This window comes from Marmota flaviventris, chromosome 16 (assembly GCF_047511675.1).
Source record: "Marmota flaviventris isolate mMarFla1 chromosome 16, mMarFla1.hap1, whole genome shotgun sequence".
NCBI classification, from domain to species: Eukaryota; Metazoa; Chordata; class Mammalia; order Rodentia; family Sciuridae; genus Marmota; species Marmota flaviventris.
Genome location: NC_092513.1, coordinates 64,765,627 through 64,778,706, shown reverse-complemented (window position 1 = coordinate 64,778,706; position 13,080 = coordinate 64,765,627).

Sequence of the window (13,080 nt, the reverse complement as noted above, 5' to 3'; positions counted from 1 at the left end):
TACAAGGAAGATTTTCTCTCTCGCTGCCTGTCAAAGAACACACCTCACTTCTTGACCTGCACATAGCCCTTCCTCCACGAAAGGTTCTAATTTCTTAAAAGCCTGTTTTACTACTAGAAAAGCTAAGTAGAGAAAATCAGAGTTGAGTTACAAGGTCAAGGAAAGGTCAAGAAGAGGCTCTATTTTGACAAATTACTTCTTGCAAAGCTTAGTTACCCAAAGAGAACAGCATGGACTTCCCTGGGAATCCTGTTAAAAATGCTTGCTTTGGGCTCTGCTCCAGACCTACTCATTCAGAATCTGCACCTAAACAAGGTTTCCAGGTAAAGGATATGGCTAATATAGTTTGAGAAACACTGCTGTAACAGAGTCATGGAAACTAATGTCCTCAGAAGCTCAGGGAGTGACTGACCATTGGTAAGGTCTGACCTGAGAAGGCTTCCATTTGGTCACCATGCCACTATGCCAGAAGGGCCATAACTTACAGCTTCTAACATACATTAATTTATTCATTCTACCAGAAATTTGGTGTGGGATGATTCTTGGAGTAACACTAGTTGATTACCATGATCTGACAGATTTTAGTTCTCATACTACTATAGTAAACTTAAGAGAGAATATATAAACTAAATAGCCTTAATTTTGCTTTCATTCCTTTACTGAGAACAAAATTTATGAGGCTTATCTTTTTGTATTATTTTTATATTTTTTGTACATTAAATTATAGAAAGTAATAACAATGAGACATAAGAAACAAACTATAATTTTTGCCTGGACTTAGTTCTAAATGTGACTGATAAAATGCAAAGAATAAATGATGTATGTCTGCTCACCTAGACCTCTTCCAAAGAGAAAAGTTGAGTTTTATAGAGTGGGCATTTAAGATCTCATTACCATTTCAATTGTTTCTAAGTCAATTGGTAATAATAATAAAGGCTATAACAACAGGTTCCCTTTATTGAGCACTTTGCTTTTGCCAGGTTCTTTCTGCTGGGCACTTTCCCAGACAATCTCACTTAGTACTCACAACAATTCCATATGGCTAAGATGATCATTCTCAGAGCACACTGCAGAACCTATAACAGAATGGTTTCAACTTGGTGCCAGACTCAGGCTGGTCAAGCAGTAGAATGCTGCAGGGGCCAGTGCAGTGAAACCCCCAGGGTGGGACCCAGGGCTGGGATATAAGCAGATCCAAACACTTAGCTTATAACTATGCATTTCTCTACACTCCCCTGGTGTCCTTATTTCTTCCTAACCAGCCCAGCCTCCAGGCATGTCCATTAAATGTATATTTTTGCTTCCCTCATCCTTTTGTCTTGCTCACCCTTGCAAAACCCAGACCCAGTAGGCTCTTCTGTACTTCACCAAGCTGAAAGAGAAACAGAGACATGGTCTGCATTCAGTGCAGCCCCAGCTCAGTCCACAACACTCCATCACCCCATGACCACAACACTCCATCACTCCATTTCCATCACCCCAGAAATGGAGCCATATGCACTCATTCTCTGGGTCTGTACTGACAGAGATTCTTGGCTGGGCCAAGTAGTAGTCATGTCCCTTAACTCTCCTCTATGCTCCTCTGTGCACTTCAATATCAAATCCAGACTGAGAAGATCTCCAAATCTGATCAGGCTCCTCAGCCTCTGCTATGCCCAGGTAACATCTCTGATCACCTAGGTCTATCTTCATAGAATCTTTGGTTGGTTGACCCATAATACCTCTATCTCCTCTTAATTCATTTTCTATCCACTGTTCCCCAACCTGCTTTTTGACTCTCTGTCCATTTGTGTTTGTTGTATGCACAGATTAGCCTAATCTCTTTTTCCCATGTGTAGTGGTATTACATTATAGTGGTCCCTATACCTAGTGCATCAACTGATCAGGAGTAAAGTCTTTTCTGCCATGTTTTAAGATGTGTTGTGGAATTGTTTCTTTACTTAACATCTCAGTCTTTCCTACACATTCCCCCATACTCTGGAATTTCAACATCCTCTTTAGCCTAACTTCTTCACTGATGGTGTCCTCTCACTCTTTCTTGAGCTACCCTGGTAGCTGTATCTTTTCCTTCAGAATACAACATATTGTGAGGCTCCTCGTCTAAAAGCCAATAGTCATGGCACCCCACTTGCACCTTATTCCTGTACTTTTCTATCAGAAAATTGTCTGGAGATGGTTACCTACATGAGCTTATCTTCTCATAGCCCTCCCTTGATGTTGGCTTTGTTCAAGCTGCAGTCTCTGGGCCTGTATTTTCTGGGACAATGGTCCCCTTCTCCCATCTGCACCTGCTTAGCTGATGGTCACTTTGGGCTAACCCCTCCTCACTGGCTCTTCTCTCTCTAATCCATGTACCTTTCTTGTCTCCAATATTAAGCATAGGTGAAAAAAGGCTACTACCCAGTTCATTCTGCAGAGATTCCTTAGATCCCTGCTTCACACCACCACTCACACCACTTCTTTCCAGTGAAGTTCCCTCTAAGCTCTTGAATTGATTCCCAGCAGGCCTCTTTAGGTTAATGTATGCCCAACAAAACTCTTCATTGTCTCCTCCCTACCTCTGCCTCTTCTTTAACAATCTCTCAACTACAAGTTTAGGGTAGTTTATGAAGGGCTGACTAAACTTTGAAGCCCTACATGGGTGCCTGTGCTACAAATTCAGACTACCACACAGTAGAGGGTTGTGTTTGAGTCTGGCCAATAATTAAATGTACATCACTAACTTTATTGTTGCTCTGACAAGACAGGTATAGTTTATTTAGGCTCCTGGTGTCAGAAATGTTCAGTTCATGAACAACTAATACCATAGCTCTGGCCTGAGCTGAGGTTCAATGTCATGGAGGAAGGATGTGGTGGGGAAAAGTAGCTCCAGACAAGGTAATCAGAAGGAGAGAGGGTGGGGAAGAGAGAGAAATAATTTCATTTCATCAGGGACACACTATAAACCCCAAAGGAATGCTCTCAGGGTCATACTTTCCAACCACATCTACTTGCCGACAGTTTCCATGCAGATGATTCATGTAGTGAATTAATTCAATGTTTAACTCTATCATTATATAGTCATTTCACTGATAAGCATTCTTGCATCATCTCATACATGAGCTTTTGGGGGAAACGTCATATCTAAAGTACAACAATAATAATAAAATAGAAAAATTAAAAAATTACATTGTAATACATTTTAGGTGATTGTTCTCTCTCTCTCTCTCTCTCTCTCACACACACACACACACACACACACATTCTCTCTCAGTATCATATTATATTTTACTCACTATTCTCATTACTCTTGTGTTACTTAATCCTTGGAAATTGAAACCATGAATACGGGGAGAGGTGTATCAAGAGAGACAGAGACACAGAGAGAATACAGCAAGGGACAAAGGACAATCATAATGGTAGCAAATAAAAGTGTTCAAAAGCCTAGTGACAACTGTAGTTAAATGATCTTAAAACAGTGGACAGCCTCTCAGGGTGAAAATGAGCATCAGTTGTTTGTATTATTTATATAATGCCCCACAAGCAGTCGAATGTAAAGAGAATCAAAAGGAGACAGAAGCAAGGTGCAGAGGCAAAGTGGCAGAATAGCAGGATGGCAGAATGGCAGAAAGGCAAAAAGCCCTTGCCCAAGCTGTCAGCCTTATTCACATCAATAGTTTATATTAGGTCAATGGCATTAGTAGTACATTATTGTGCATTGTGTCATTAGGCAGGTTACAGAGTTAGTAATATCATGAAGCTTATTCCTCAGTTACATACTAGCAATGTGCAATGTTAGGAGCTTTGTGTAGCTCTCAAGAAAGTCCATTGTTTAAAGTTATTGTTATGTGAACAGGTTCAGGCACAGCATAGCATGGTGAAACATTGTGGTTGTCTAACAAGAGAGTTTCTTTATTTCCAGGATCTGAGTGCCTGAGGTCAAGGTCAAGGCTGATAAGACTCTAGCACAGAGCCTCCTCATGAAGGCAATTGCCACAACAGCTAGGCATTGCACATGCATTTGTTATCTTACTAGTTCCTGGGAGAAACTACAAAACATCCCAAATGTGGAAAACAGGGTGCCCCCAAGAGTTTGCTTACCAGAGGAGCACTGTCCTGTACATTTCCACAGTTAGATCCTTACAGTCTAATTAGAGATGAGTTTTCATATGGGAAGTTCTATGCATAGAGACCAAAACTCATGAAACTTCTGAAATAGACTGAAATGTCTGTGGGAAGCTGGGAGGGGCTTTCTTCCAGCCAGATGTCTCCTCCTGGGGTAGAGGCAGTACCTGTGGCCTGCCTTATTTCTCGTTGACCTTGCAGGGCCTGCAAGGGGGTCAAGGACTTCTCTCAGGCCACAGTGAACTTATTCAGCCCCAGGCTGTACTAAAATTTGTACAAGCTCAATAAAATGGCCATTTCTGGAAACATCTAGAAGCTGTACACCTAAGAGCTTGAAACTAAGTCATACCTTAAAGAGGGGAACTGCCATATAAGTGATTAGCCTGTTACATAGACAAAACCACTGGTATTGTGACTATACTTTTCATTTCTAATATGGTCTCTCTTTTTCTGATTGGTGTGAGCTAAAGAGAGTTTTTTAAAACTTGCTCACTGATAAGTGGAAAAAAAGGAATTTCTAATTAAAATCCAGAGTACATCATGGAGAAACCTTTGTGAATGTTGTGTGTGCATGTGTGTGTGTGTGTTTGTGTGCATGTTTCACTTGTAGTAGGAATCATCACCATCTCACCATTGCTACTTGAATTTGAACAGTAATCTGTGCTCCTAAATTTGAACTAAGTTTCAGAAAAGTTACAAAGTGAGAACATACCTTTGTTAGATGAGAAGAAGTGTGGTACTGTGTCTGTCTTTACAATCTGAAATGTTCCAGATGAAATCATCCATAATGCAACTGATAGCTTTTCATGTTCAAGGAATGCTCTTCACTTAAAGTTGTTACAGCTATGCTGAAATTGCTGTAAATAGGTGTGCAATAGTGAATGCATACAGATTGATTTCAGGTACTTGAATGATCACATTTCTCTCAGTAGTCATGTGGAAAATTTGTGGAATATATTCTGAAATAGTTCATTAGAGTAACATTGTATTTCTAGATATGAGAAACAGGGGATGTAGGAAGTTTACACTTTGAAGAAATAAAAGCACTAAGAATAAATATATTGCTATATACAAATTATTACTAAAGGAGATTTTCCCTCAAGAAAAGCATGAATAAAGACCTAGGTGGAAAAGGAATTCAATTTTATGTAATATATTACACTTAAAGTTATGTTCCTCAAACTTGAATTGGCAAAATGTGAAACAACAAGATAAAAAAGTACCATTATCTTATTTTTATTATGCAACTTACTATATTCTTAAACAAAAAAATACTATATATACATAGGGAGATCAATTATATAAAATTCCATTTCTCAATGTATAGCTGTTATACTAATTATGTTTTTTCTCTTTTTAATTTCAGATTGCATTTCTCTTACAAACTTTAAAACTATAGTTCATTAATGCCTATACAAGTATCAATTCCAATATAAGAATGGAAATTAATTGAAGATAATAAGGCTATTACCTATAGAACACACAACTTGTCAAACTTAACTTTCAACATCTATACAGACTCGCCTTTATTATTTTGTTGCTTAGCCTATTATTAGAGACAAAATCAAATTATACATTTGGTAAAAAACAAGGCTTTCTTTTACTGTGATGCCCTTTTCAGCTCAATAACATTGACTTTAACAATCTTCACAAGTATAACAAGTAACTTTTGACAATTTTCTTGGCCAAATAAAAATCTTTATTAAGTACAAAAAAAGTACCATTAATAATGAAATAAACTAATTTTATTAGCATAGCAAGAATTTTATGAATAAATGAGAAATAGTTTTATTAAAAAAGGCCTAATTATTTTGCTTCATTTTTATTATTTGTGATATTTAATAAAATATTTAAAAATCTATTTGATAATCTCAAGGTTTAAATGATAGCCACATAACAATGCCCAGAAAGACAAAGCCTTGCTTCATTTAGGTTAACTTTTATCATAAAATATCCACATCAAGTCAATGTATTCTTTGGGATATATATGTATATAGATAGATAAATAGATATATACACAAAGACACACTTACACACACACATATCTTCTTATGACAATGCAGAATTCCCACTATTACCCCTATTGCACTGATCTTACAAATAGATGGGAATTAGCAGCATTAAATGAATTAAAATAGTCCTAATAGAACTTTTTTTTTTTTTTAATGCACCAGTTCCAAGTACATCTGGCTAAAGAAAAAGCATAGTGAGTGTCTGATCTGAGCGTTTAATCTTGTTTTGATTTTCCAAATTCCTCTATGGGAGTTTGTTTGGAGATAATGGCTGTTGCTTTCAGTAGTTTATTCTGGTTGTATTTCATGATTCTACTTTGTGTGTTTGTATGTGTGTATGTCCATGTGTGTGCAAATACACTTGGAAATAGAATTGACCAGTGTACAGTTGTAAATGCTGAAAGCCAAAATACTTTTCAAATTCAGTTCTATAGCAATTTGTTTAGAAATTTCTGTAATTGAACAAGTCACAAGTTCATATTAATGGAAGTAACAGAATTGATGGAAAAGAAAAATTCTACAGTTCCCACTGTATTTAGTGACTTCTTTTATTTGCATATCCTTTTATTACTTCCCTGCTTATATCTCTTTTTCTATGTATTTAGTTATAATGTGAACACAATCTTCTTCCTACTTTTTAACTCAATATTAAAACATTTGCCTGGCTATCCCACTCTGTCTATACCCAAAGACTTAAAATCAGCATATTCTATTATCTCAGCCACATTAATGTTTACAGCAGCTCAATTCACAGTAGCTAAATTATGCAACCAAACTAGGTGCCTTTCAGTTGATGAATGGATAAAGAAATAGGTATATACACACAATGTAATATTACTCAGCATTGAAAGAGAATAAAATTATGGCATTTGCAGGTAAATGGATGAAGTTGGAGAATATCATGCTAAGAAAAGTAAGTCAATCCCAAAAAACAAGAGGCTGAATGTTCTGTATGATAAGTGAATGATGATCTGATCCATAATGGGGAGGGGGGCATGAGAAAAATGGAGGAACTTTGATTGGGTAAAGGGGAGGAAATATTGGGAAGGGGCATTGGGGTAGGCAGGAAAGATGGTGGAATGAGATGAATATCATTACCCTAGGAAAATGTATGACTGAACACATCGTGTACAACCTGTTGGGAAAAGTATAAACGGCAGCCATACCCCAGAGAAAAAACCCCAACATGGCGCCTAAGGACCTCTTCTTCCTACGTTCTTCTTTTCTGCAATGGTGCGAAAAGTTCCCGCCCGTGTGAACTCTCCCGCCGGCGCCAATTTCAAATCTCATTGGCGGGGAACCTTAGCCCCAATGAGAACTAATTCCTGGGCTCTGGAGCTGATATCTGGAAGAACTTGCCAATAAACGGGTTGCCTGCCATTTATCTAAGCCCTACCATCTTCCCCTTAGTTCTATATAAGCACACAGCTTTTTGCAATAAAATTGGAATTCTCCCGGCGAAGTGTCTTTGCGTGGGGAATTCTTTCACAATCAGAGAAATGAAAAGTTATACTGCAATTGTGTACAATGAATCAAAATGCATCCTTCTCTTGTATACACCAGAAAAAAAATGGTGTGTGTGTGTGTGTGTGTGTGTGTGTGTGTGTGTATACCAGCTATTGAACTCTGGATACTCAACCTCTGAGCCATATCCCCATCCTTATTTTGTATTTTTTTAGAGACAGGGTCACACTGAATTGCTTTGCACCTTACTTTTGCTGAGGCTCTCTTTGAATTTGTAATACTCCTGCTTCAGCCCTTTAAACTGCTAGGATTATAGGTATGCACCATTCACACACTAAAAATTTGGTTTCTTCTGATTATTTTCTGCAACAAGTACAAATATGCCAAGATAATTTTAGATATCTTAAAATCAGTATACTAACGAAGGTGTGAATTTTTTTCCCCATCATATGCCATCACAGAGAAATGAGGCTTTTACAAAAATTCATTTCCCTTAGTTTTTTTTTTTTTTAAATCTTGTACTAAGAATATTTTGTAAGCAGAAGTAATAGGAACCTGAGTGAAAATATGGCTTTTTGGAGCTGAGGTTGTGGCTCAGAAGTAGAATGCTCACCTAGCGTGTGCGGGGCCTTGGGTTCAAAACTCAGCACCATGTAATAATAAATAAGTAAAATGAAGGTATTGTGTCCAACTGCAACTAAAAAATAAATAATTTTTAAAAATATGGCTTTAAATATAAGTGTATATTTCTGTGGCTCAAATTCAGGATTGAATGAAAATTACAGAATTTTTTTTTTTTGTTTCTTTCTGAGAATAAATACCGAAAAATTAAGAAACACTTTGTTACAATTCAGGATCTCTCCAATGATTAGGAGAGATACCAGATGGAAATAAATATTTTTGTACTTACAGATTGGAGTCAAGCATTGAAAGAGAGAAAGAAATAGAAATAGAATGCAAGAGAGCCCTGTGTCTACACTTTTATTGGGTTCAAGGAATCATCCAAACAGGTGTCCTGTGGGGAGTTTTAATTAGTGGGTTTAAAGCAAGCAGGCAGGAGTTCCAGGTGATCACACTGTGACTGAGTGATGGTCACTGTGACAGATTTGCACTGTCTGTGTAGGCTGTGGGGCTCAGTGGAGAGCTTCAAATAGTTGTAACTTTCTGTCCCATGGGGAGATGTTCACCAAGAAGTGGATGTGAGTCAGATATCTAGATAGACCCCTTTGAGGATCTAGGAGGATTAGGAGGTCTAGGAACTATGTCAAGGGTGAATGAGCCCTGATTCTGACACAAAACATTTAAACATATTTAAAATAGATGTAGAGTCAACAAAAAAAATAAAAAAAATTACCCAGACTCAGTGGTCCATGCCTATAATACCACTACTCAGGAGGCTGAGGTAGGAGTATCACAAGTTCAATGGCAGCCTGGGCCATTTAGTGGAAACCTGTAGCAAAATAGAAATTAAATTTTGGGAAATTTGGGGATGTATCTCAGTAGTAAAGCATTTGCCTAGCATACAAGTAACCCTGAGTTCACTCCACAGTACTGAATGTGTGTGTGTATGTGTGTGTGTGTGTGTGTGTGTGTGTATAAATTCACTACAAACTTTAAATAGCACTGCAATTTTTAAAAGCTCAGTGTAGAATGTAGAAAATAACATGAAACTTTTATTTTTAAACCTTTTATGTGGTAATCACTAGAAGTCACAAAATTTATAAAATAATATACATTTTTAGCAAGCAGAGCTGGGATGTATAGTAAAAATGAAAGACAAATAACATGAAACTCTAAGAAACATGAAAAATTTGTAAATCTCCAAAATATCAATTTTGGCTCTTTTCTCACTCAAGCCTAGTAACTTGACTGACTGGTGAAAGATCATAGAAGTGCTAAAAATCATAAAATTATTCTGCCCTTAGGTGTTCCAAATCCATTGCAAGAAAACATAACTGGTTGTAATTTGTGTAACTACTGATAGAAAATAATTCATCCTCAACCAATTCCACATTTTGAAAGGGTAAAGTTTCTAAGCTGCAAAGCCTGAGTTAAAATGTAAAGGACCAGGCATTGTAAACCTGCTTCTAAACTGCAAAGCATGGGTTAAATTCCTGAGGCAGTTAAGACAATGCCCTACTGGCCATTTAGTTGATTTATAGCCTAAGATCCTCTGCAGTCCAGCACGTACACACCTCAGGGCCTAAACCAATCAGTTTAAATGTAACCCCCTCCTTAGGAATGACCTATCACTCCAGCTAGCCCTGTTCCCGCCAATGTATGTACTAATCAAGTCTAAGAACTGTTGTTTGACTTTCCCGCGGTGTATGGTGATTTGTTAAAGGAGACTGTGATGTATGTAAAGTCCCCGCCCTCCCCCAAAAAAGTGTACTTAAGCATTGTTCAACCCCGGCTCTGGGCTCTGGGCTACTCCCCCTTCCTGAGTGAGCCTGGAGCCTCAGCGCACTGAATCGGATCCTCAATAAAAATCCCCTTCTGCTTATTGCATGAAGTCAGTCTCTTGGTGGTCTCTTCCTCCGGTGTTAGCTGGGCCCTTACAATTTTGACAAAATTTTCACTTTATAACACTGTGCATTTGACCTTTTCTGCTCATTAGTAATCTTGTATATACTGGGCCTTTCCAGGCTGATCCTTTGAAACCAAATCTCTTGTGTTTTTTTTGGATGATTCTATTGTAAATGTCACCCCCCCACTTACAAAGGTTTCACTAACTGCTGATCTAAAACAGCTTAGATATAACCTTAAATATTAAGCTACTATACAACATGGAACTCTTCACAAAAAGAAAGATTCACATAAATTATGTCACAATTAATTTTAAATCTTCTTAATGAGAAAGGGACATCATTGTTGAGGTTACAATTTGTTATAACTTTTACATTCTTCCAACACCTTAGCCTCATAGCTTTATTTGACCCTAAAAAATAAGTGGCTCTTTTTGGTTTTCCTAGTATGTTTTCTGAAGTTCATCTACAAATTTCTACATCATGGATTGACCCCTGGGCTTTGTGAAAGCCACAGTTGTCTTTAGTAATTGAAAAAAAAAAAAAAAAACATTAAATTATACATAAAAACAAAAGTTAGCAACAAAAAGCCTAAAGTTATTGTCATTTAAAATATGTTCTTGATAGATTTACATATGAAATGGTGATCTGAAACAATGTATATAGAAATAAGTGTAACTTAAATTTTTAAATCAATGCACATGCCCTAAAGGGGCTCCCCTCCCTATCTTTTTGCCCATTTCACTTAAATGCAGCCAAATGGGCAAAAAGGTAGGGAGGGGAGCCCCTTTAGGGCATGTACATTGATTTTAAAACTTTAAAACCTTCTCCTTCTTCTTCAGGCCCCCTTATTTTCCACATCAACTTCCTTCTCCAATAGGCATACCTTTTTTTTTCTTACATTCCTTTCTCCCCTTTCCATCCCCTTTTGTTTGCCCTGCTCATGAAAGAAATTGTAAATTTCAAAATGTATTTTACCAGTTCAATAGAACTATATATTTTTATATTCTGCATAAAAGAGTAGTTATATTTTATTATGTCTCAAAATAATTTCTTAAAACATGATTCTGTTTAATGCTTATGTAATGATAAATATTATTTTCCTTTGATTCAGTGACCTTGAATGGTTACTGAAAGTTTACCCATCCCCCTTTGTGTATTCGTGACTTTAGTTCACTCTACACATGGTGGTTTTGTTGTTTTGTTTTTTGTTGTTTGTTTTAATTTCTATAGGTCAGAACTTAGGCTTTGTGTTCAAACATAAAACCAATATTTGAAATAGATGATTCTTGTAGAAAATAGACACTTTTAAATGCTCTATTCTTTACTGTGATTGTTAAATAATTTCCTTTGATAGTATTTTCCCCATCTAGTATTGTGAACTCTGATGTTGGCTGCATTGAGTCAGTATAATTCTCACCCTCTCATGTGAGTTTTCCTAATCAGAGTGAGTGGAGACTGTAGCTCCTAGTGAACACTGGTGCATGGGAGAGATGTCTGTTGGGATTGGGAAGAGGGACAAGGAAAACAGTTGCATTCCAAGCAAGTTTTTTTTTAAAGAATGCTTTTACTTTTAATTTTTTTCAGTTGTAGATAGACTCAATATCTTTATTTTTTAAATCTTTTTATGGGGTGCTGAATATTGAACACAGTGCTTTACACCTGCTGGGAAAGTTCTCTACTACAGAGCCACAACCCCTGTCCCCAAGCAAAATTTTTGAAGAGAATGCCATTTCAACTCTTTTTCAGACTATGGGTTAATATATACAGATATATTATAATCTCCAGAGAAAGTTCTGTGTGTATCATGAGGAAGCATCAATGGTAGGTAGGTGTTCTTCTTGTGAAGGTGGTTGCCTCTGGAGCAGGGGAGAAACTGGAGAAATACACATGCTTCCAATGCTCTGGGTTTAAAATTACATGTAATCCTAAGTGTGGATCTTACTACCTCAATTGGCACAGATGACATCAGAATCAGACATACCCTCAAGTCCACCATGGCATTCAGCTTAATTCCTGCCTTTTAGAGACAGCCTGTGTTTTTCTTCAAAGGGAAGGTCTTAAATTAAACTCTGGGTATCCAATTTTTAGGAATCAACAAGGACTTTATGATTGATAGAGGAGGAGGAGGTCCGGACATGGACACTTCCCTTCCACCTGCTTTGAAAGAGGCAGCTGGAGGGTGTAATTACAACCTGCTCGCAACTTGTCTCATATTTCATCACCTCCCATTTCTCACCTACCCTGACTTCTAGGGCGTGGGGATTACTTGGTACCTCAATAAGCAGGTAAATTATGTAAATATCAGTTCCATAAGGAACATTTGTACAATTAGCAGGGAATTTCTGTAAAAAAAAAATGGAAAATACTAATGGAGGAAGATATAGAAGGAACAGCTAAGGTTCTGAGATAGGCCCACAGTGAGCTATTTGAGTGGTCTTTTAGTTGGTATGAAACTATGGGGAACTTAGGTCTTTTCTTGGGAATGTCTTTACTTATAAACTGTGTGACCTAGGGCAAGTTGTTTAAACTCTCTGTGCTTTTGTATAATGGGGGAATGACAACTCTGCACAGAATAGAGTTACTGGGAAGATAAATGAATCCAAGGCCTCTATTCTAAAGACTTGACCCCCAGTGTGTGGCCCTTTGGGGAGTGGTTGAACCTTTAGGAGGTGGGACCTAGTGGGAAAAAGTTAGGTACTCCAGACCCTCCTCAGCTCTTTCTTTTTCTTGTTTCAAGGAGGTGAACAGGTCTCTTCTCTCAAAATTCCTGCCCTGATATACTTTGCCAACACAGGTCCAGAGTAACAGGGCCAAGTGACCATAGGCTGACCCCACTAACATTGTGAGTGACAACATACCTTTCCTCTTTGAAGTTGGTTATCTCCAAAATTTCATCATAGGAATGTAAAACTAACACATAAAAGCCCTCTGAGAGCACTGCTGGAAGAACAGGCCCAAGCCAGGGGAGCCAA